The 25,490-nt window shown below is 49.2% G+C and overlaps 1 pseudogene; it reads right to left on the reverse strand.

Annotated features, from left to right (window-relative positions):
* The window catches only part of LOC123039145 (septin and tuftelin-interacting protein 1 homolog 1-like), a 63,564-nt pseudogene extending 38,365 nt beyond the window's left edge, over window positions 1-25,199 (reverse strand).
* Window positions 25,200-25,490: the final 291 nt, after the last annotated feature.

Here is a 25,490-nt window from a genome sequence, read left to right on the forward strand (position 1 = left end):
CTGTCGCTCGTTCCACTACTACCCCGGCCGTGAAGGGTATGGTAGGCCACCCTAGGTTGCCAACAGAGATCATGAGATGGATCCTGCATTGTTACATCTGGTGCCCTATGTAAGTGCACTAGAGGGACTATTCGATCAAATCACCCTTGATCTGATCGTAGCTTGTGGAGAACTGGTTCGCCGAGCCCCGGCGAGAGGAGAAGATGAGCCCAACGCCGACAACACAGTCGTGCTATTCGGACACCCAATCGAGTCGTTGAGGTCTATCCCAGCCATCGACCAAAATACTTTGGTGTCCCCAGAAGTGCTTCGTCGCCTTTTGGGAACATGCTCCAGCGGGATTGTGGTCAACAATCCCCGGGATGGTCATCATCGCTACCCCGACCCAGCAGTTCCTCAACCCCCTCCAGCTAACCCCGATGGTGAAGCCCGTGGAGAGGCCTCGACGTCCACAAGGCACGCCCGCTTAGATATAAACAAGGTAGACTAAGTCACTCGAGTAGTACTGAGTCTCAGTATGTCCACGCCTTACAATCGTGTGACCTTGTAAATAATCGCAGCCTGCTTGTGTGCCTCTGTTTTAAATAGTAGCCTTGCATAAATATGTTAGCATGCGGTTGCATTTTTAATTCCGAGCACTGCTACCAAAACCACCCCGACGACACCCACGGTGATACGTCACTTTTGTGAGATATGTGTATCTGTAGCATTGACCCCGACCCCGCAGAGCAGAACCGGCAAACTAGTTACCCTTCACCACGGTAAATAACCCAGCCCCAATGCTATATAAAAGGCCACCTCGTGACCTTACCAAGTACCCCTCACCTTGAGCACCACTCGCACAAACATTTCCATTGCCATGCCAAGCCCTAGTATTTACTTGAGGACTCTAGATGCAACCCCAGGTAGCTTTGTTAAAATTTTGTGGGACGTTACCTGCAGTACCATGAGTGCTATCCACCCACCCCAGTACGAGTTGCTCAAATCAAAGATCACCCCATCCACCTCGAAATATTGGGTAGTGGTGCACGTCCCTCCCGCAAACCCAAACCTAGACCCCACGGAAGCCTCCTTCGTGGGGAAATCTATGTCGACTCCGCATATGGCCATAGAAGCCACTGCGTATGAAGCGCTTACTCGCCTTCAATTCGCAGTACCCTATGCCAGCGAACGAGGGTATTATTACTTCTCGAGTCGGGCAGCACCCAGAGAAGTAGCATCTTTTCCCGGTGGATGAATCGAGAGAGACCCAGTACTGGCCAACCTTGCCCAGTATGTCATCGCTCAAGAGCGTTTGACCCAGCGAGTAATGGGTTATCTCCAGAGCCTCGCTGATTTAAATCCTCAGATCGCCATCGGCAGACCACTGAGGCCCAACCAAGAGAGGCACATTCATCGACTAGTCAAGCCGCTTCCCCCGATAGAAGAAGAGTGTGCCCCAATCCCAGAGACATTTTCTCAGGACCCTGTCCAATTACCATTGTCGTTGTAGATGTCATTGATGTGTTTATTGTCCCTGCATTTATTTATGTGTTGCAACTTATTTGTAGTATCCTAAATTTGTATGATGAATTGAATATTTAGTTTCAATCAATGTGAGTGGTTTTTACTACGGTAAAATTTTATTAACTGTTTTCACTCTCGGTAAACCCTGAAGTGAGATTTTCCCCCTGAGTTGTTGCAGCATATATTTCTTCACGGCATAGATTTTTTTCACACAACACCATAACAGCAGACTCACGACCCCAACCACTCGACCAAATGCAAATCCACGTGCACGTTTTTGCACCAAACTAATCACCTCACTAACACCCCACAGTCTTAGAGGGAGAGATTTGTGAGTAATTACTCAGGTACAAGTTACCTCCGGCACCCTGACAAGCAGTTAGCATCTGACACCGCACCTAATCCTCGTGATCACCACCACCGCGGAGAGCTAACACTCGAGCGGCAGCATCACGATGATCATCGAGGATCATCATGCACAGGAGCACGGAGAACCCCAGCAACGCCGCCAACCCTCCACACATCAGGATCACATACCAGTCCGGCATCACCTCCGCCATTAGAGCCTCGTCTCGAGCTCCTGCAGACAGAAATGGAGGAGAAGGAAGGATAAGGAGAAGCAAGGTCAGGTGGGAGGAAGAAGAAAGGAGCACCTCGGTCGTTTTATAGCTCCAGATCAATGTACGGTGGGCGAAGTCCACCAGAGCCGCTCGTCGCTCGATCGCCGGTGTTCGGAGGCGAATCCGCGAGCAGTGTTGACAGCGCACTGGCCCGCGTGGTGAGTGCACGCTGCGCTGGCAGCTAGCACGTCATGCACTACCGCAGTACGGCCTAGATGCCCTACGAGCTAGACGTCGCCGATGGAGAAAGCGCGGGAAAGCGTGCGGGAGAGAGGAAGAAGAGGGAGCCAGAGGTAGAGGAAGAGACCGACAGTGGACCCCGGGTCCATTTGTCAGCCACAGAGAGCACTGTGCTCTCGGGTACGACCAGCGTATTTTCAGTAATTTAGAAGTTTATTTTAAATTTACTGTATCCAATAGTAGAATTTGACCGTAATTTTTTTCCATGCAACGCCAGTATGCCACACTGTAGTTTTACACCACTTATTGCCCACTCAGTGTAGCTACGTTTTAGTTACATGAGTAGGATGGTTATTTTTGTTATAGTAGGAGTAAAAATTTTCAAAACAACCCTTAGAAAATCTTGAGGACGAGATTTTTTCTTAAGGGGGGTAGTATTGTAACACCCCAAAAATTTAACCATGATTTGTTTATTAAAATCTTTCCAGGAGATTAAAAAATTTACTTTGTGGTTTTTCCTTTGATTTCAGAACCCCTCTTTTCTTTGATATTGTGGAGTTTTTACCCCAAGTAAAAACTTTCCAAGATTATCATTGGACTTGTATATCCTCTCAATAAAAACAATTCTTTTATCAGTAGGTTTATTTGCATAATTGCTTTCCTGAGCTTTATTCTTTTAAAATGATTTTTCATAAGTTTTGGAGCCTCTTTTGCACTGCAACCAGTTGATAAATGCATTTAAAATTTTCATCAAAATTTGGGGATGTCATGTGATATTTTTAAATCACTTTGATGCAAAAATATCTTTTATTCATTGAAAATTTTGAGCTCTACCCCTAGTTTTCAGAACTAGTCCAGTTGGTACCTTTGCACTACAACCCCTTTAAATAATTCTTTAAAAAAATTACCAAGTATTTGGAGATGACCCGGGCGCCCCGACCCGGTTTATCTCTGGTTGGTTACTGGTCCCTGCTCCAGGCGTGCCAAAGAGATTCCTCGCCTCGTAAACCGATGGTAGACAACTCTGGTGCCTCCTTCTCAGGATTTCATTTGAAGCATTCTGATCCAACGAGAGCTGGAAGGAACTAGCCTAGATCCATTGTGCCTGGGCATCCAAAGCAGCTCGCAATTTTGCAATTTCCGTGTTATGCTGAGCTTGATTTGCCGGGCTAACCTCTACTTTTAACAAGGCTGTTGGCTTATCTAGCAAATCCGTCAAAACCTGAGCCAGCGGGCGCACAGGGCCTCCTGCCCTAGCTGCCATCGCCACTGTTGACATGGAGATCATTGCTGCCGCAGTTGAAGATTTCTGCCTAGGCTGTGTATCGGCCATGAAGATTGCGACCCTGTTTGGTGGCTCATAGGGGTCCGGAATACTATCACCATCAGAACAGCCCCCAAGCCTGCCATCTTGCAATTAGTACAATGAAGTAGTCTCGCCTGTGGACGACTCACCATCAGAATAGATGGCCATCTCACCGCCAGACATGGATCCTTCATCAAATTCCGCCCCATGGATGAATCCCACAAAGGCACGTTTCATGGCGGTCTAAGCTCGGGTGGGTCTTGCATGCTGAGCCGTCTCGATGATGTCGGTGCAGATGTCCGGCTCAGGGCCCGGCTCGCCGATCCTGCCGATGAAGACGTGAATTCCGCCGAAGGGGACCCGGTACCCATACTCAATTGAGCCGGCCTCGGGGCCCTAGCCCGCATCATCAATGTAGAGCTTGCCGCGACGACTCTTGGTCATCCGGCGCACAGCGTATCCCTTGATCCCTTCGAAGTTGCCCTTTAAGAACTCAAAACCACCATGCGTTGGCCCCATGGTGGGCGCCAACTATTGTGGACTAGTCACGACAGATGTCCTAGTGTGAGGACTTAAAGGGACAAATGGAACAGGAGTTTATACTGGTTCGGCCCCTTGCAGTGAAGGTAAAGGCCTAATCTAGTTTGAGGTGGTATTTCTTATGTCTCGATTACTAGGGAGCAAATATGCTTGACCTAGCTTTCGATCTCTTGTTTCTTGCCCTGAATCGCCGCCGGCTCGTCCCTTTATATACATAGGTTGACGCTTAGCGGCTCACGGAGTCCCGCCAGCTCATAGACAATGTGTCCGACTCGGAGGCTAACCATACTCGCCTTACAATATAAGTTACACATATATGGCGGTTTACCCCTATGGGCCTTAGGTCTCCCTTGGAACTTCGGTGCTTCATGAACCGCCATCTTCAATGTCCTCATGGGCTTCATACTTATGAACCGCCATAGGTATAACCCGGCCCCTCCTGGGCGGGTCATACCTAGTAGTCATATCCCCAACAGTCTTCAAATCCATCAGCAGAGCAATGACATCTTCATATCACAAGAAAAATACCTCAAAGATTGCCTGAAGAAGTTTGGAATGCAAGACTGCAAAGGATATATACACGATGCCAATGCCAACAAAAAGTCATCTGGGCCCTGACGACAATGGTAAAGAGTTCGATCAAAAGGTATACCGCTCCATGATTGGTTCTTTACTTTAGTTATGTGCATCTAGGCCAGATATAATGCTTAGCCTTTGCATGTGTGCCTGATTTCAAGGGGCACCAAAGGAATCGCATCACTTAGCCATGAAGCGAATTCTTCGATATTTGGCTTACACCCCAACACTAGGATTATGGTATCCAAAGGGCTCGGAGTTTGATCTAGTTGGATTCTCAGATGCTGATTATGCTAGTGACAAGGTTGATCGCAAGTCCACATCAGGAACATGTCACTTTCTTGGACGATATCTTGTCTGTTGGTCTTCAAAGAAGCAGAACTGTGTGTCTCTCTCCACTGCTGAATCTGAATAAATTGCTGCTGGATCTTGCTGCGCTCAGCTTCTATGGATGAAGCAAACTCTCAAGGACTATGGTATCCATCTGAAGCATGTTCCACTCTACTACTACAACAAAAGCTCCATCAAGATTGCCAACAACCCAGTTCAGCACTCGAAGACAAAGCACATTCAGATCCGTCATCACTTTCTCAGAGATCATGTCATGAAGGAAGATATTGATATCATTCACGTCAACACTGAAGAGCAATTGGTAGATACCTTCACAAAGCCCTTGGATGAGAAAAGGTTTTGCAAGTTGCGGTGTGAGCTAAATATCTTAGAATCCTCAAATGTCCTGTAATTGGACACACATCCTAACGCTTATGCATGTTGATGACTTAGATGTGCAACACACGAAGTAACATATATCTTCAATCAATGAAGACTTACCCTGTGAGTGTGAATACATTAACATGGAATTTGACTTCGGAGCGCCACGATAATTGTGCATCGTGTCTAGGTCTAATACTTCCTATATGGTGGGCAACGCCACAACCAAATTCTTATTGAAGTGTTTCTCTTGGTGTCATGGTTGCATAGTCTTTGCATTTTGTTTGTCTTCAACATTGATTTAACTTCAAGGTTTACATACATATATATATTTGTGTTATGTCCTCTACAACATTCACTTATAGTTATGTCTTCATTCTTGAATCTTTATTGACCTAAGTGAATGTGATCGGACCCTAACCTATTTTGTGCTTCTTCCTAAAATTCTATCTGTCCAAATCATAGCATTCTATTGAAACCGGTCGATTGTCTTCTCTGAGTCCTTGTCAGCAGAAGACAAAGTGACAAACATTTAAAATCTGCTTTTAATGCCGCATCCTTATTGCCTGAATACCGGAGAAGCCGGAATGACCACCCGACAATCCAGTCGTGCATGGGAACATGGAACAGCTTTCAATGAGTTGCATGCATGCCATGTGTCCCTCTGATGTGAACCGCCAGGGGCACCTGCGTAATTGCGATGCGCCGCCCTCCTCCTTCCTATAAATACTCACCCCGCACGGTCAATATCTGTTCTGCCACCTCACCACCTCGCTCAAACCCTAGCGCCTCCGCTAGCTCGCATCGACGCCAGAGACGAAGCGCTTAGCTGCTGCGACTTCTTCGACGCCGACCTCACACTTGCCGTGGACTTCGTCCTCTCCGCCGCCACTGTAGGTGTATTCCGCCGCCAAGTTAGGGCGCGGGAGATTGAACTGCTCGGACTCCCTTTCAACCTCATCTAGCAGTTCGTCAGCGGTAATTAAATCTTAATTTTTACTACCTTTTTGATCCGTCAAATTCATCCACTTCAACCAAAAGTGGTTTCTTCACTTCCAAATCTGGATATATCTTCTCCTGCATCTCATATTATGCCAAGTATATTCACTTATGCTTCATAACTACTTAGATTCCTCACTTGTACTTATTCATGGATTCGTACAAATCTGGAACCAACTCTCTTCAAATAAGTGAATCTCTTCGCACTATGAGGTCAATGTCTTCTAAACTGATCTATCTTCAAAATCTTCTGAGAATGCATATGACCTCTTCCCCTTCCCTCGCATCTCTAATGCTGTCACAGGTACATGTCCATGGGAGAATCCCTTGGTTCTCATAGTCTAAATTCATTTGCAGAATACTTACAACGTCACATCGAATCTCCTGAAGCCAGTTCTTGTCTGACCAGCAGACGGAAGCCTTTCACTGTGTTGAAGCCAATCAGTCTGAACATTATGGCTTCAGAAAAATCAGCATGGAAAGGTGGTAGGCAACACCGTGGCAACACTGCACTTGATTTGCCTCCTGATCTGTATGAACTGTACAAGCCAAATCCCGAGGAAAGTTACACCCAGCGCAAAAACCGGATTTAGTGGATCAGAAGATATTGGGCTGAGCAATGGTTCAAATACAGGTTTGTAACCCCTGAATATGCTGAAAAGAATGCCATCAAGTGCCCATGGGGTGACTGTCTGTACTGCGGCTTGGTGCCAAAGAGCAAGGCTGAACCATTGAGAAAAAGTTCTATCCTCGTATGGCTAGAGGACCACAGCCTGAGAATGCCGACCCATCTTTGCTCTTATGGTGTCGTGAAGACAATCTTTTCAAGCGCAACTATCAGTTTGCAAAACATTCTGCTGTCAAGAACCAGAAGGAGTTTGGCCTCAAGTTCAACCCTGGCCCCTCCGCTCCAAGACTTGATGGGACTCATGAAGCTAATGAGAACAGAATTGGCCCCTTCGCCAATTTTGACGGGCTTCTGTCTCACATTGCTGCCCGGAGAGCAGCTGTGGAGCAATCTACTGCAGAAGCCGATTCTGATGATGCTCCCTCACCTCCAAAGGAGAAAAAGAAGAAGAAGGCAAAAGCTTCAAAGCCATCTGCTTCACCAAAAGCTTCAACTAGGAAGCCTCTGAATGCTGCACCGCCTGAATCTAGTGTGCAGTTTGAAGATTTATCTGACGTGTCCAAGAGGACCAAGAAGCCATTGCCCAAGAAGGCCACTGGGCAACCTCTCACTCGTTTTGTTGTCCTGCACAATGAAGATGACACCATTGATCTGTCCAGTGATGAAGATCTCAGTGATGATGCTCTTGAGATGCTTATCAAGAGCAAGCAAGAGGCAGAAATATTCAATGATCTGCCCCTCTTTGATGTTGACATTCTGAACAACTTCATTGATGAATGGTTCAATGACTAGACCATTAGCATTGATGATCTTCAGCTTCCGGTGGACATCAGCGTCACATTCCACGGAGCCATTGCTAGTAAGTTGTCCTTGGCTCAGAAGATTGTTGAGCTCAAGAACAAAATTGATTATGAGAAGGCTCGCTTGAAGAAGAACATGGCCAAGCTCAGCGTGGCAGATGTTCAAATCTTCAAGAAGATGCCGCATGACCTCAAGAAAGAGTTCCACAAGAAGCGCAATGAAGCTAAAGGCTCATGAGAGTGCATGAAGTACTTCGCTCAGAAAGTGTTCAAGCACACAATGAAGCTGAGAAGCGCAAAGCTCTTGGGCGCCCTGGCATCGATCCTAGGATGGCTGCCAAACAAAAGAAGCATGATGTGACACAAACTGAAGCACCAAGGCAGGAAGAACCTCGCATTGTCTTCCCTGCCAGCATGACAGGCTCGAAGCCTAAGGTCACCTCAGCAGCTTCAGAACTGAAGAAGACAAGGGCAACTGAAGCCGAAGCCAAGAAGCGCAAGCACAAGGATGCATCTGACGATGCCCCTTCCAAGAAAAAGTTGAGTACTAAGGGGACTAAGTCTTCAAAGAAAGAGCATGCTGCGGCCTCTCAGCCTCTCATTGTTGAAGACATTGGTCATGAAGACAATGTAGTTGATGATTAAGTCCTTCCTCAGCTTGAGCACCAGTTGGTATCATCGCCTGCTCCAACGAGCAGTGAATACATTAGCATTGGTTGCCCATTGACGCCAATTGCTCAAGATGATTCCTCGGCTAAGTACCCACAAGAAGAAACCCCAGTTCAAGATGAGACACCCCATACTCCACCAGCTCAAGTTACCTATCCGGTACTTAATGACGACAACTACATGGAGACCACTCCATCTCCAAAGGCGTCGCCCGTGTTTCAACGGCTTCGCAAAGGTCTCAAGCCATCTGTCTCCATGTCCATGATCCTAGAAGAAGATTCACAACAATTCAGCTAAGTGGCACGTCTAGTATTCCCTGAAGATAATCCTTCTGTGACGGTTCAAGCATCTGAAGCTAAAGCTGCTGAAGACATTCCGGCTGCATCAGCCAAAGAAGAAGAAAGAAGAGAAGAAAGAGAAAGAGTTGCCACACCTCCTACTGATACGTCTCCAACGTATCTATAATTTATGAAGCATTCATGCTATTATATTATCTGTTTTGGATGTTTATGGGCTTTACTAAGAACTTTTATATTATTTTTGGGACTAATCTATTAATCGGAGGCCCAACCCATATTGTTGTTTTCTTTCCTATTTCAGTGTTTCGGAGAAAAGGAATATCAGACGGAGTCCAAACGGAATGAAACCTTCAGGAAAGTTAATTTTGGAACGGAAGCAATCCAGGGGACTTGGAGTGCAAGTAAGGGAAGCTTCAAGGTGGCCGAGGCAGGGAGGCGCGCCCACCTCCCATGGGCGCGCCCCCACCCTTGTGGGCCCCTCGTGGCTCCCCTGACCGACTTCTTTCGCCTCTATATCTCCATATACCCTAAAAACATCGGGCAACAGAATAGATCGGGAGTTCTGCCGCCGCAAGTCTCCGTAGCCACCTAAAACCAATCGGGACCCTGTTCTAGCACCCTGCCGGAGGGGGGATCCCTCACCGGTGGCCATCTTCATCATCCTGGCGCTCTCCATGACGAGGAGGGAGTAGTTCACCCTCGGGGCTGAGGGTATGTACCAGTAGCTATGTGTTTGATCTCTCTCTCTCTCGTGTTCTTGAGGTGATACGATGTTGATGTATCGCGAGCTTTGCTATTATAGTTGGATCTTATGATGTTTCCCCCCCTCTACTCTCTTGTGATGAATTGAGTTTTCCCAATGAAGTTATCTTGTCGGATTGAGTCTTTAAGGATTTGAGAACACTTGATGTATGTCTTGCCGTGCTTATCTGTGGTGACAATGGGATATTCATGTGATCTACTTGATGTATGTTTTGGTGATCAACTTGCGGGTTCAATGAATCTATGCATAGGGGTTGGCACACGTTTTCGTCTTGACTCTCCGGTAGAAACTTTGGGGCACTCTTTGAAGTACTTTGTGTTGGTTGAATAGATGTATCTGAGATTGTGTGATGCATATCATATAATCATGCCCATGGATACTTGAGGTGACAATGGAGTATCTAGGTGACATTAGGGTTTTGGTTGATTTGTGTCTTAAGGTGTTATTCTAGTACGAACTCTATGATAGATAGAACATAAAGAATAGCTTCATGTTATTTTACTACGGACTCTTGAATAGGTCGACCAGAAAGGATAACTTTGAGGTGGTTTCGTACCCTACAATAATCTCTTCATTTGTTCTCCGCTATTAGTGACTTTGGAGTGACTCTTTGTTGCATGTTGAGGGATAGTTATATGATCCAATTATGTTATTATTGTTGAGAGAACTTGCACTAGTGAAAGTATGAACCTTAGGCCTTGTTACCTAGCATTGCAATACCGTTTACGCTCACTTTTACCACTTGTTACCTTGCTGTTTTTTATATTTTTGGATTATAAATACTCATATCTACCATCCATATTGCACTTGTATCACCATCTCTTTGCCGAATTAGTGCACCTATACAATTTGCCATTGTATTGGTGTGTTGGGGACACAAGACACTCTTTGTTATTTGGTTGCAGGGTTGTTTCAGAGAGACCATCTTCATCCTACGCCTCCCACGGATTGATAAACCTTAGGTCATCCACTTGAGGGAAATTTGCTACTGTCCTACAAACCTCTACACTTGGAGGCCCAACAACGTCTACAAGAAGAAGGTTGTGTAGTAGACATCACCTACCACAGACCAAGTCATTCTTGAGGAGAATGTGATTGTACCAGACCCTATGGTTCTGCAACGAACGAAGGTTGAACACACTGGGGCTGCCACAAACACTGCTACAAACACTGCTACTGACCAGCCACATTCGTTAGTGCCAAGAACCCATACTTGAAGCCAAAGATCTCTTCTGATCGCTTTTGGAGCCATCAACAGCGCAACTACTACTCCTGTATCCTCTACAACCAAGAGCGAATCTTTCCTCACAAGTGTCTTGATTGTGAAGCTGTTGATGGGCTGCCCTGTCTTGGAGAAGCACTGGACTGCTTTTGGGATGCTGGTCGTCTGCAATTTGTCACTGCCAAAGAGCACTGGAATGAAGAGCTTCTACTGCAGTTCTATGCTACTCTTCACATTCGTGGCTACAACAGGGATCCGAAGACATGGATTCTCGAGTGGATGTCAAGAGATGTGCACCATGAAGCCAAATCTCAAGTCATCATTGAGCTTACCTCCCTGCCCACTCCAGGTGAATTGTATGAGCCCAGTTGTCAGCGTCACAGAGAAGAACTGCAGAGTATTTTTTAGAGGCCTGAACCCAATATGAGTCAGATGCTCAGTTTGATGAAGCCATTGCCTCAAGATGCTGAATGTCCCAAGGAATTCTTTCTAAACGACCTTGAGTACTTGCCACGCACAGTCTATCATATACTAAGGCATACTCTGTGGCCAATCAAGAGACATTCTTCCGAAGCCAAACTTGAAGGAGCCGTGAAGACTCTGGTATTTTATATTGTCAATGGCATCAGATTCAACTCCCAGGATTTCTTCATCAGACAACTTGCTGTATATGGGATTGATCTATTTGGTCTGAAGTTTTATGCTCCATGGGTGATGCGCCTGATCAAACTCAATTCTTTTGTCGACTATCAGCTCTCAGCATGCAATCATTTTGTCTTCTTGCATGAGGTTTATTTGTCAGTTGAAAGCATCTACCCCGGGCCTGCCAAGGAGCCTCTATATCTTCATAATGTTGATCATCAAAGCTTCACGCAACCAATAAAAGGAATTCATGTCCCCAATGCTGCAACTCCTGCTTACCCTCTGGCTGGCAATGAGCGTATGCATCATCGGGCCAATACCGAAGCCACTGCTAGTACAATTGCCCAAAGGCCTCGGAAGCGTTCTTGTGTACTCAATGACTGAGAGTTTCTTGTGGCCTTACATCAGAAGCAGGACAAGCACCATGACTGCCTAAAGTGTCAGATGCAGAGTCTCTTGGTGGATGTTAATCGCATTCGAAACATGGCCACCAAGAACTCATTTGTTGCCCATGAAACCTCTTGGCGGTCTTGGAAGAGCCTCACCCTACTATGTCCTGAAGACAATCTTCACGAAGATGGCTTCACCAAGATCTTCAACTTTGATTCCAGGCCTCCACAAAATGCAAGCTGGCGCCGCACTCCCTCACTTAAAGATTTTGAATATTCATCTTCGGCTGCAACTATTGTTGTGAATGTCGTCGATGAAGAAGACGATGCCACTTCACCAACCATGGCTACACTGCATCAGGCCCTTCTGCACCACCAAACTCCAACGTCGACCCTGCTCCTGCATCTGCTCCTTCTGGGAACGAGTAGATGTTCTATGTCTTCAAACCTTTTTGGTCCTTACTGACAAAAGGGGGAGAAGCATATGAGTTGATAGTCTTCAAGCGGGTCCTTATGGGTGGTTGCATTACTTTTTCCAAGTATTTACAACTATCATCTTTTGATACATTTGGTTCTTTAAGTTGTAACACTTAAACTCGAGGGTTGTCTGCTACTTTGTGATGCAATGATAAATTCCGCATAAAGTCATTCTGCAGACATCCATTTTCCATTATGCATATCATTATCTTCATTATCTTCTTATATGCATAATGCATTGTCTTCACACTTTGAAGATGGCCTCTGAGGGAGTCCTGGACTGGGGGTGTCCGGATAGCCGAACTATCATCATCGGCCGGACTCCAAGATTATGAAGATACAAGATTGAAGACTTCGTCCCGTGTCCGGATGGGACTTTCCTTGGCGTGGAAGGCAAGCTTGGCAATACGGATATGTAGATCTCCTACCATTGTAACCGACTCTGTGTAACCCTAGCCTTCTCCGGTGTCTATATAAACCGGAGGGTTTTAGTCCGTAGGACAACAACAATTACAACAATCATACCATAGGCTAGCTTCTAGGGTTTAGCCTCCTTGATCTCGTGGTAGCTCCACTCTTGTACTACCCATATCATCAATATCAATCCAGCAGGAGTAGGGTTTTACCTCCATCGAGAGGGCCTGAACCTGGGTAAAAACATCGTGTCCCTTGTCTCCTGTTAGCATCCGCCTAGATGCACAGTTCGGGACCGCCTACCCGAGGTCCGCCGGTTTTGACACCGACATTGGTGCTTTCATTGAGAGTTCCTCTGTGTCGACACCGATAGGCTTGATGGCTCCTTCGATCATCAACAACAACACGGTCCATGGTGAGACTTTTCTCCCCGGACAGATCTTGGTATTCGGCGGCTTTGCACTGCGGGCCAATTCGCTTGGCCATCTGGAGCAGATCGAAAGCTACGCCCCTGGCCATCAGGTCAGATTTGGAAGTTTGAACTTCACGGCTGGCATCCGCGGAGACTTGATCTTCGATGGATTCGAGCCACAGCCGAGCGCGCCGCACTGTCACGATGGGCATGACTTAGCTCTGCTGTCGGACAGTGCCCTAGAGGCCGCACACGAGTCCACTCCGGTCCTCAATTCAGAGCCGACTGCGCAGATCGAGGATGTGTGGCTAGACACCGCCTCGAGGGCTGCAACCCCTACGGCAATGGAGCCGAATACTGACCTTGTCCCTTGTAAAGCTCGTGACTCCGAGGTGTCGGACTCCTCGCCGGACTCCGAACCTCCTGCGCCCCCTTTAATCGAATCCGATTGGGTGCTGATCATGGAGTTCACCACTGCGGACATCTTTCAACACTCACCTTTCAGCGACATCCTGAATTCGTTAAGGTATCTCTCGTTATCAGGAGAGCCCTGGCCGGACTGTGGCCAGGACGGATGGGATACGGACGAAAAAGAAATTCAAAGCCCACCCACCACCCACTTTGTAGCCACTGTCGACGATCTAACCGACATGCTAGACTACGACTCCGAAGACATCGACGATATGGACGATGATGCCGGAGACGACCAAGAACCAGCGCCTACGGGGCACTGGAAGACCACCTCGTCATACTACATATACATGGTGGACATCCCAAAGGATGGGAATGGCGAGGATGCAGCGGAGAAAGACTCCTCCAAGAAACAGCCCAAGCGCCGGCGTCAGCGGCGCCGCTCTAAATCCCTCCACAGCAAGAATGGAGATTCCGGCACCGGAGATAACAACACCCCAGAGAGTGCCGAAGACAACCCCCTCCAGCAAGATTCAGCGCAGGAGGACGGAGAAGCCAGCCCTCAGGAGAGAGCGGCAGACGATGAGGTAGAGGATGATAATTACATGCCTCCCTCTGGAGACGAGGCAAGCCTCGACGACGACGAATTCGTCGTGCCCGAGGATCCCGTCAAACAAGAGCATTTTAAACACAGGCTTATGGCCACGGCAAACAGCCTCAAGAAAAAGCAGCAACAGCTTAAAGCTGATCAAGATCTGCTAGCCGATAGATGGACTGAAGTCCTTGCGGCCGAAGAGCATGAACTCGAACGCCCCTCCAAAAGCTACCCCAAACGCAAGTTGCTCCCCCGATTAGAGGAGGAGGCATACAAACCTGCATCACCAGCGCACAATACAGCTGACCAACCACATCGTGGCCGCGACAGAGAGGCCTCTAGGCCCTCCACTAGAACCGTACCCCGGCACCGCTCGAAAAGTACGAAGCCATGGGGGAATGCGCCGGACTTGCAAGACATATTGGAGGATAAGGCAAGACAATCAAGATCGATCTACAGATCACGTGGGCGCCCCACAATGCGCGACGACGATCGTCGCGCCGGATACAGCAACTCCGGCCGGGCCGAACACAGTAGACAAAGCTTCCTTGAGCTACGTCGTGATATAGCCCAATATAGAGGCGCCGCACACCCACTATGCTTCACAGATGAAGTAATGGATCATCAAATCCCCGAAGGATTTAAACCCATGAATATTGAATCCTACGATGGCACAATAGACCCCGCGGTTTGGATCGAAGACTATCTCCTTCATATCCACATGGCCCGCGGCGATGATCTTCACGCCATCAAATACCTCCCACTCAAGCTTAAAGGACCAGCTCGGCATTGGCTTAACAGCTTGCCAGGAGAATCAATTGGGTGTTGGGAGGACCTGGAAGCCGCATTCCTTGACAACGTCCAGGGCACATATGCGCGACCACCAGACGCCGATGACCTAAGCCACATAATTCAGCAGCCAGACGAATCGGCCAGACAATTCTAGACACGGTTCTTAACAAAGAAAAATCAAATCGTCGACTGTCCGGATGCAGAGGCTCTCGCAGCCTTCAAACATAACATCCGCGACGAGTGGCTTGCCCGGCACCTAGGACAGGAAAAGCCGAAATCCATGGCAGCCCTCACATCACTCATGACCCGCTTCTGCGCGGGAGAGGACAGCTGGCTAGCCCGCAGTAACAACCTCAGCAAAAATTCTGGCAGTCCGGATAACAAGGACCGCAATGGCAGGTCGCGTCGCAACAAAAACAAACGCCGCGTTAACGGCGATAACACTGAGGATACGGCAGTCAACGCCGGATTCAGAGGCTCCAAACCCGGTCAGCGGAAAAAGCCATTCAAAAGAACTACTCCGGGTCCGTCCAATTTGGACCGAATACTCGACCGCTCGTGCCAGATACACGGCACCCCCGAAAAGCCAGCTAATCACACCAACAGGGATTGTTGGGTATTCAAGCAGGCAGGCAAGTTAATTGCCGAAAACAATGACAAGGGGCTGCATAGCGATGACGAGGAAGAGACCCGACCGCCGAACAATAGAGGACAGAAAGGTTTCCCCCCACAAGTGCGGACGGTAAACATGATATACGCAACCCACATACCCAAGAGGGAGCGGAAGCGTGCACTCAGGGACGTATATGCGATGGAGCCAGTCGCCCCAAAGTTCAACCCATGGTCCTCCTGCCCGATCACTTTTGATCGAAGGGACCACCCCACCAGTATCCGCCATGGCGGATTCGCCGCATTGGTTTTAGACCCAATCGTCGATGGATTTCACCTCACCAGAGTCCTGATGGACGGCGGCAGCAGCCTGAACCTGCTTTATCAGGATACAGTGCGCAAGATGGGCATAGACCCCTCAAGGATTAAACCCACAAAGACGACCTTCAAAGGCGTCATACCAGGTGTAGAGGCCAATTGTATAGGCTTGGTCACACTGGAAGTGGTCTTCGGATCCCCGGATAACTTCCGAAGCGAGGAGTTAATCTTCTACATAGTCCTGTTCCGCAGCGGCTATCACGCTCTGCTCGGACGGACCGCGTTTGCAAAGTTCAACGCGGTGCCGCATTACGCATACCTCAAGCTCAAGATGCCAGGCCCTCGACGAGTCATCACGGTCAACGGAAACACTAAACGCTCCATCCGAACGGAGGAACACACAGCAGCTCTCGTGGCAGAAGTATAGAGCAGCCTCTTAAGGCAATTTTTGAGTCCGGCTGTTAAACGACCGGACACAGCCAAACGCGCCCGGAGTAACCTGCAACAAGACCACCTGGCACGTTCCGAGCACGCGTAGCAATGCGGCCCCAACCCCAGCCCTTGCAAAATTGCAAGATTGGTCCTTCGCGTACATCACTACGCCCTGGAGATACCATGGGCATAGGGGGAGGGGCACGACCACAACAGGCCCAGAGTGCGGCTCAACCACACCAGGGGCTCCCAAGTGTGCCATCTTTTTTTCTTTTCTCTTTTTTTTACCCATAGGACTCCGTTCACTAGAGGCCCTTTCCGGCAGTAGACCTGTCGATCTCACGATGCAACAGCCAGGGAAGGAGAAAGGCTACGACGAGTATCCAGGTGGTCTCCATTACAAGCATTAAATCTGTTTTATACACCATTCCGCAGCCTACCCCTGGAGGGGGACATGTTTAATAGTCCCATCCCTTGCTTACCGCACTATTTGTATCGTTCTGCATTCATGGCAGTATTTCTTGAATAAACAATGCATCGCTTTTTTATAATTGCATTTCTTTCTTATACATATGTTCATTTATGACATGTTGCATCCGTACACTTTGGTACGGATAAATACACCAGGGGCTTAAGTTCCCCACATTATGGTGTGATAAGTCCGAACACTTTCACAAGTGTGGCACCCCGAACTTATAGCATTATATGCATCGGCTCCGAATCATGTCTTGGGTCAATAGTTGGGTTTGCCCGGCTCCCATGTTTTGGTACCTTACATTCCATTGTATCGGCTAAGGTAGCACTGGGAGAACCACTGCGATTGCGCCCCAGTTGAGCTGGGCGAGCGCCTGAGTGGAGAAAGCTAAAACTGACCGTCATGATAAGGTGAGAGCTGGTCGCTGTTCGAGAGGCCTTTTCGAGTCCCTAAAGACTTATGTCGCTTAGAGCGAGGAACCGGCTTTGTCCGGCCCAGGCGTGGATAGCGCCCCGAACTCGGTCTTCCGAACACTAGGGGCTTCGCCGAAATTTAAAATTATAGAATTCTATGGCTAAGTGAGAGTGTTCAAGCATTATAAGTTCGGTTGCCTCGTTCGTTGTGTTGAGCGCCTCCCTAGATGGACCCAAAAATGGGAACAAGAGCGCTCAAGTTTATCCCGAACACCCCAGCACTCGTGGCATGGGGGCTGAAGCCGACGACTTGCCATCTCTCAGATTTGATAAACGGCCGCACAGAAGGTAATATTTTAAATTAACAAGCGTTGCTTAGCGCATATGAACAAAGTTTTCAGCGCACAGGATAACAAAATGCGAGTCTACTCAAATATTACATCTTTGGAGCACTCACCCGCAATCATGCGGGCACCCTTCAGGACACTCTTATAATACATTTCGGGCGTACGATACTCCTTGCCCGCCGGCGGCGCGTCCGTCAGAAGCTTCTCAGCGTCCATCCTGCCCCAGTGCACTTTTGCACGGGCAAGGGCCTGACGGGCACCTTCAATGCAGGCGGTGTGCTTGACGACCTCAACCCAGGGACACGCATCCACCAGCCGCCGCACCAGGCCGAAGTAGCTCCCAGGCATGGCCTCCTTGGGCCACAGCCGAACTATTAGGCCCTTCATGGCCTGTTCGGCCACCTTGTGGAGCTCGACCAGCTGCTTCCGCTGGTCGCTAAGGGGCACCGGATGTCCAGCCTCAGCATACTGAGACCAAAAGACCTTCTCCGTCGAGCTCCCCTCCTCGGCCCGATAGAATGCGGCAGCATCGGACACGCTGCGGGGCAGATCTGCGAACGCTCCTGGAGAGCTCCTAATTCGGGTAAGTAATAGGTAATTCACATTTACATGCTTACTTTGCATGAAAATGCCTTACCCGCCGCTATCTTCTTTAACGCCTCGATTTCCTGGAGGGCCTTGTGGGCTTCGGCCTTAGCGGCTTTGGCACTCTCAAGAGCCGATGCAAGCTCGGACTCTCGAGTCTTTGAGTCGCGCTCCAAACTCTCATGTTTTTCCACGAGAGCCTGGAGCTCTTGCTGCACCTCCGCCACCCTCGCCTCTTATTTCTCTCGCTCGGCTCGTTCCGCGGCTGCATTGCATTCTGCCGCGGACACCACCTCCTTCAGGGCCGCCAGATCGTTCGTGGCCCCTATAGTACCCACGTTATCTTCGTTATTTTCTCTTGCAACCAAATCCTTTTCTGTAAGGTACAACTTTAATAAGGTTTTACTCACCTTCCTTGTCCTCGAGCTGCTTCTTGGCACGGCCGAGCTCGCTCTCGGACCGCTCGAGGCTTTGCTTCAAAGCATCGACCTCCACAGTCAGTGCGGTAGAGGTCAGCAGTGCAGCCTGCAATCCCATATTGACATATTTTTTAGACTCCTGCGTACATCTTTTTGGATCCTCAGTCCGGCTTTTCTTTCCGAACACCGAACCGAGCATCAGGGGCTACTGTCTATGCGGTATTATATTACACATCTTAAAATTCTTACCTCAAAGCCTGTTAGAAGGCTGCTGCAGGCTTTGGTCAGCCCGCTCTTGGTGAGCTGCACCTTCTGAATCACCGCACTCATGACAGTGCGGTGTTCTTCTTCGATGGAAGCGCCGTTGAGCACCTCCAGCAACTTATCCGGCGTCTCCGGTTGGACGGAGGCCGCCGGCCTCACAGTCTTGCCCTTCTTACGAAGGGGCCGCTTGCCGGACTCCGGAACCACTACAGGTTCCGGTGCGGAGTCCGGTGCACAGTCCGGGAGGTTGCCCTGCGGCACCTCTGGGGCCTCCTCCTCCTGGCGGGTCCCTTCCTGGGATCCCACCTCGACGTCGTCAGCGTCACGAGGGGTGGAGACGGTCGGAAGAGAATCCATATCCGACGTGCCCAAGGACCCGCTCGACAAAGCGGGAAGATCGTCCTTGGCCGGACTACAGGTTGTATGCAGCATTAGAAAGACATCACGTGGCAAAAAGAAAAATTATAAATCATCCAGGAGTCCGGATACTTACGATCTTGCCAGGGGCTTGGCCCTTGAGGGCCACTCCTCGTCGTCGTCGCCGACGTTGGCGGAGCAGTCCGGAGGAAGGGTCGTTCCCTTCTTGGACCCTTCGGCCTCCCTCGTTGGGGAGGCCTTCCTCTTCTTCTCTTCCCCCGCTGGGGGAGAGGCCTCTTTCTTCTCCTCCTCGTCCTCGTGGGAGGAGTCCGCCTCAGAGTCATCGGACGATGAGTCTGATACCACCTGATGCCGGGAACTCCTCCGGGTTCCCATGGCCTTCTTCTTGGCCTTCTTCTCCGGCACCACGTAAAGTGTCAGGACCAGCAGCCCTGTCAAACGGGCGTCCGCTGGGTCTTCTGGAAGGGGAGCCGGACAGTTAACCTGTCCGGACATCTTCTGCCAGTCCTACTAAAGGTATTGGGAGTTTAGATCCCGCATAGAGTCAAACTATGAAAAGCGAGTGTCCCATAAAGGATAACATAGCTTACTTCGCCAGCCGGGCGCTGCGTGCCGAATCCGCGATCTTCAGTTGCGGATGCGGGAGCTTCGGCACCCTTGAACAGCACCCTCCAGGCAGCTTCGTACGTAGTGTCGAAGAGCCCGCTCAAGGTCCGGTGCTGTGCTGGATCAAACTCCCACAAATTGAAGTCCCGTTGCTGGCAGGGGAGATCCGGCGGACAAGCATGACCTGGATCACGTTGACAAGCTTAAGCTTCTTGTTCACTAGGGTCTGGAGACAGGACTGGAGTCCGGTCAGCTCCTCCAAACTACCCCAAAGCAAGCCCTTCTCTTTCCAGGAGGTGAGCTGCATGGGGATGCCAGATCTGAATTCGGGAGCCGCTTCCCATTTAGGGTCACGCGGCTCGGTGATGTAGAACCACCCCAATTGCCACCCTTTGATGGATTCCATGAAGGCACCCTCGAGCCAAGTGACGTTGGGCATTTTGCCCACCATGGCGCCTCCGCACTCCGCTTGGCTGCCCTTCACAACCTTCGGCTTGACATTGAAGGTCTTTAGCCACAAGCCGAAGTGGGTTTGGATGCAGAGGAAGGCCTCGCACACGACGATAAACACCGAGATATTGAGGATGAAATTTGGGGCCAGATCGTGTAAGTCCAGGCCGTAGTAGTACATGAGCCCCCGGACAAAGGGGTGGAGTGGGAAGCCCAGTCCGCGGAGGAAATGGGGAAGGAATACCACCCTCTCATGGGGCCTGGGGGTGGGGATGAGCTGCCCCTCGTCGGGCAGCCGGTGCGCGATGTCGCTGGACAAGTATCCGGCGCTGCGCAGCTTCTCGATGTGCCCCTCCGTAACGGAGGAGGCCATCCACTTGCCTCCCGCTCCGGACATGGCTGGAGAAGGTCGAGGTGAGATGTGCGGACTTGGGCGCTGGAGCTCGAGTGCGCGGAGATGGATAAGCAAAGGAGGAAGAAGGCGTAGGTAAAAGAGGTGGATCCTTATCCCCTTATATATGGGCGGACGAAAACTATGCGTCCCCACCGGCCTGGTAAAACTCGCTTATCTCCCAAGCGCCACAATCAATGGCGCGGTTGGGTTACCCACGTCCGTATTGATGGGAATCCCGGAATAAGGGGAACACGATCTCTGCTTCGACAAGACGTGCCAAGGAAACCGCTTCGCTAAACGCGCTGAGGTGGTATAATAAAAACGATTCGAGTAAAGGCTTGGTAGTGGTGTGACGTCACGCCACAAAATACGTCAGCAGATTGAACTTGTGTAAATATTATTCTCTCTACGGTGGTATGTGGAATTTATTTTACAGAGCCGGACACTATCCTGGTGTTCACAATCTTCTATGAATTATTCGGAGGAGGAACCCGCCTTGCAATGCCGAAGACAATATGCGCGCCGGACTCGTCGTCATTGAAGCCTGGTTCAGGGGCTACTGAGGGAGTCCTGGACTAGGGGGTGTCCGGATAGCCGAACTATCATCATCGGCCGGACTCCAAGACTATGAAGATACAAGATTGAAGACTTCGTCCCGTGTCCGGATGGGACTTTCCTTGGCGTGGAAGGCAAGCTTGGCAATACGGATATGTAGATCTCCTACCATTGTAACCGACTCTGTGTAACCCTAGCCCTCTCCGGTGTCTATATAAACCGGAGGGTTTTAGTCCGTAGGACAACAACAATTACAACAATCATACCATAGGATAGCTTCTAGGGTTTAGCCTCCTTGATCTCGTGGTAGATCCACTCTTGTACTACCCATATCATCAATATCAATCAAGCAGGAGTAGGGTTTTACCTCCATCGAGAGGGCCCAAACCTGGGTAAAAACATCGTGTCCCTTGTCTCCTGTTACCATCCACCTAGACGCACAGTTCAGGACCCCCTACCCGAGATCCGCCGGTTTTGACACCAACAGCCTCCACAAAGCAAAACCAGCCATGTGCATTTGCATTCAAAAGCAAATCATTTATATGCACATCTTCAGGGGGAGCATCGTCGTATGTATGAAGACAATACTCACCGAACTTTCATATGCTTTAATCCCCGTTGAAAACTTCAACCAGTTTGTCATCAATCACCAAATAGGGTGAGATTGTAAGTGCATCTAGTGCCACCCCTAGTTGGTTTTGGAGTATTGACGACAAACTTGGTTGAGGGACTAATGTGTTTGTGAGAATTGTAGGAAAACATAGGTAGTAGTCCCATATTGATTCGGTTTACCTACCAGAGATGACCCCTAAAAATATGTGAAGACATTGAAGACAATGGTGGTCTGTGAAGATATTCACATTGAAGACTATGACATGAGAAGACATCGCACGAAGACTATGGAGAGCGAAGACTTAGTTGTTTCATAGTTTCCTTTTCTACTTTGTTGAGTCATAGGAACCACCGTACTATTAAGTGGGGTCCAAGTGAACAAAGTCAGAGTGACTGAGGTGATGCTCAACCAAATCCTATGTCTTCGAGTGAAGACAATGAGAGCAAATCTTATCCAGAGATGGATGAGTCATCTTTACTTGTAGCCCAAGTCAAGCTGTTGCGTTTTTTTGAAATCTAACCGTTGGACATGTGTTAGTTCCCTAGTGACCCAGGGTCATTTTGAACAAATCAGGTTGGGTTGCCTCCTGGTTATAAATAGCCCATCCCCTACACCATAAATTGGTGGCTGCTCAGAGTAAGTGCACGGCTTTTGTCGTTCGAGAGCAACCCACCTCCGAAGCCTTTGAGAGAGTAATCCTTGCGAGGACAAAGCCCAAAACACCCAGAGCCAAAGAGTGTTAGGCATCACTAAAGTCTTTTTGTCTGCGTGATCTGAAGACTTATTACACTTGAGGACTGTGAATCCTCCAGCCAGTTAGGCATCGCGTTCTGAGCATCCAAGAGTCATTGTGGATTGCCGGTGAACGAAGTCTGTGAAGGTTTGGAAGTCTCCCTTGAAGACTTACCAGAGTGGTGATTGGGCGAGGACTAAGTGTCCTTAGCTCAAGGGGAATAAGGTGAAGATGCGGTCTTCTGAGTTGAATCTTAGCCTCCCTAACCAGACGTACAGTTGTCACAACAACTGTAGCTGGTCCAACAAGTCCTTGTCCCCTCCAAGCAACTGGTTCTATCTTTCACCTCTCTTTACTTACAGTTTGTCTTTGTGAAGTCATTGCCCATTTGTCTGATCTGATTGACTTCACTGAGTGGAGACTATTTACTGTTTGGATTCATACTATCTTCCATCCTGATCCTTACTACCTAGCTGCTGATAGTCTTCGTGCTTTCACTTCATTGCATACTTGACTATGGCTTGTCTAGTGTAGTCTACCTTCCGCTGCATAGCAATAGGGTCATTTCTATTATTTGTCTTCAAAGCACCCGTGTTTTGAATACTTTCATAAAAATTGCCTATTCACCCCCCTCTAGTCGAATACTAGCACTTTCAGGTACAAAACCAGCTGCCACTTGGTGAAGAAATCAACTTCCAACATATGAATAATATGGTGTACCGGGACAGCAGAAGCCCAGATCATAACCCAGTTAAACTGGTCAAACTTCTGGCTTGGTGGGTTAATCTGAAACTCCTGGAGTGCCATTTTCAGCTTAGGAATGATATAACGCACTATCAAGTCTTCCCAGCTTGCTGGATCAAATACACCCTTCCATGGAGATAGCACAACATATCTGATGAATCATGAGCTTGCCATAACTGGAGGACACTACTCAGCTTGTACCGGATAGAGTGGCACAATTTCTCTATCCTTTGCCCTAGAGTTGGAACCATGGGTGTACCCATGCATGGATTGGCATATTTTAGCTCCGCGGGTCCAAGATTCGACAGCAGCTATGAGCTTTGGCATTATTACATGCTCCAATATTGAATGGAGCACGATAGGCGGCAGCAACCGTTCCCATGACTCAAGAAAATGGAGCATTGGTTCTGGATCCCTAGCCTTCCTTGAATTAGTTCCTGATATCAACACAACTAATAGGATGACCTCACTGCCCAGCTGTGCATATGGAGGCATTGATTCAGTAGCATCTGAGAAATCATATGGCTGGTCTCCCTGCAGCAAATCCTTCCAGGATGACATGACCTCAGAGCCAAAAAATGGATTCTGCAGAGGCTGCCACCCTGAAATACCCAGATAAGTAGTGGATGCGCAAATCGGCAAGCAGCCCATGCAACACTGCAAATTTTGAACTCCTCCTCATAGCGCAGTTTCAGTTCCTGGAAGGTCTTAAGCAACCACCCCAGAGTGAGAAAACCAGCGGTGTCATCAACCCAGACCTTCTCCAGCACATCTGCAATTGTCTCCATAACTTGCAGCTAGTGTTTCTGCAAAGCCTCCTGCTTTGCTACTTTCTCCTTCTCCCGCTCCAAACTAGCCACCTTCTCATGCTCCCGTCGCAGCTGCCCATCCAACCTGACAATATCAGCCTCAGTCTCATCAACAAGCAGTCACACATTGTACTACAACTCCGGCATTGGCACATCATTTGCCTCCATCTCATGTTCAGTACTCAACCCCTTCAAGTCTGTCAACACACGAGCCTGAGGCCCTCGCATGCCAATCACCTTTTGGACAAATGTGGGCTACTCATCCTCTTCCTGCTCGGCGCGCCTTGCCAACAACTCATTCTTAGTCAAGACCTGATCCTTCTTCATGCTGGCCTTCTTGGACCACCGTTGCTTTTCCTTCTTGGCAGGCGGTGGAGGTGGGGGTGGCAAGTTCTCGTTGGGAGCGAAAGCTTTGGGCTCCTTAAACCCCTCGACGTTGCTGAGTCCGGCATTCTTAGGGCGCAAGGTAGTCTCCACTGGTGCAGTGATTCCCTGAGCATTCTTGCCGAGGCCTTCTCCTCTCTTGTACCCCATCATAGCCATCATCTTAGCCACCTTCGTGTTGGACTCCAGACTCCCAGGTGGCGGCACCGATTTTCCAGGTTCAAACCCTACCCATGCACTGCACCAGCGATTGGCAGACTCCTGCTGCCGCTCCTTCTCCTCCTGCCTCGCGCGTGCACCCTCGGTGATCCGCTGCCCAAAACCCGTTGCCAGGTCGATGTATGGATCCTGGTCCTCCTCTGCATCCTCCTCCGAGGAGGCGGCAACAGTAGTGCCCGAGGAGGACGCGGCCTAGCCAAGCCCAAGCCTTTGCTGCTCCTCCTCTTCCTCTGGCTTTGGGACACTGATGCCCTTGGAGACGAACTGCATGGTCTTGGTGAGGTCGGGCTCGGAGTCGTCCATGCGGCGCTTGCGGTGCCGGCGCCGGCGTGGTGCCTTGTTCTCCTCGGAGTCGTAGTCGGAGTCCCCCTTGCCGAAGGCGACGTAGAACGCCTCGTTGTGGGTCTGGGGCGCCCGCTCGCGACGGCTCTGGTAATAGAACTCCCCATCGCGGCCGAAGCGGCCGCCAACAAAGTCGTTGTCCATGTCGAGGTGGTCCATGTGAAAGTGCAACTATCCCTAGGTGGTTTTGGTAATTCATAACAACATATAGCTCATTGAGCTAATACTATTCCAAGACAAATATTTCAGGAAAGCTCAATGAATGGCATGGCATGGATGATGAAAGTGGAACCCTCAAAATATCAAGGACAAAGGATTGGCTCAAGCTCAAAAGCTCAAGACTCTTCATTTTATATTTTAGTGATTCAAGATCACGTTGAGTCTATAGGAAAAGCCAATACTATCAAGGAGGGATGAGGTGTTGCTTAATGAGCCTCTTGCTTCATGTGC

This window comes from Triticum aestivum, chromosome 2B (assembly GCF_018294505.1).
Source record: "Triticum aestivum cultivar Chinese Spring chromosome 2B, IWGSC CS RefSeq v2.1, whole genome shotgun sequence".
NCBI classification, from domain to species: Eukaryota; Viridiplantae; Streptophyta; class Magnoliopsida; order Poales; family Poaceae; genus Triticum; species Triticum aestivum.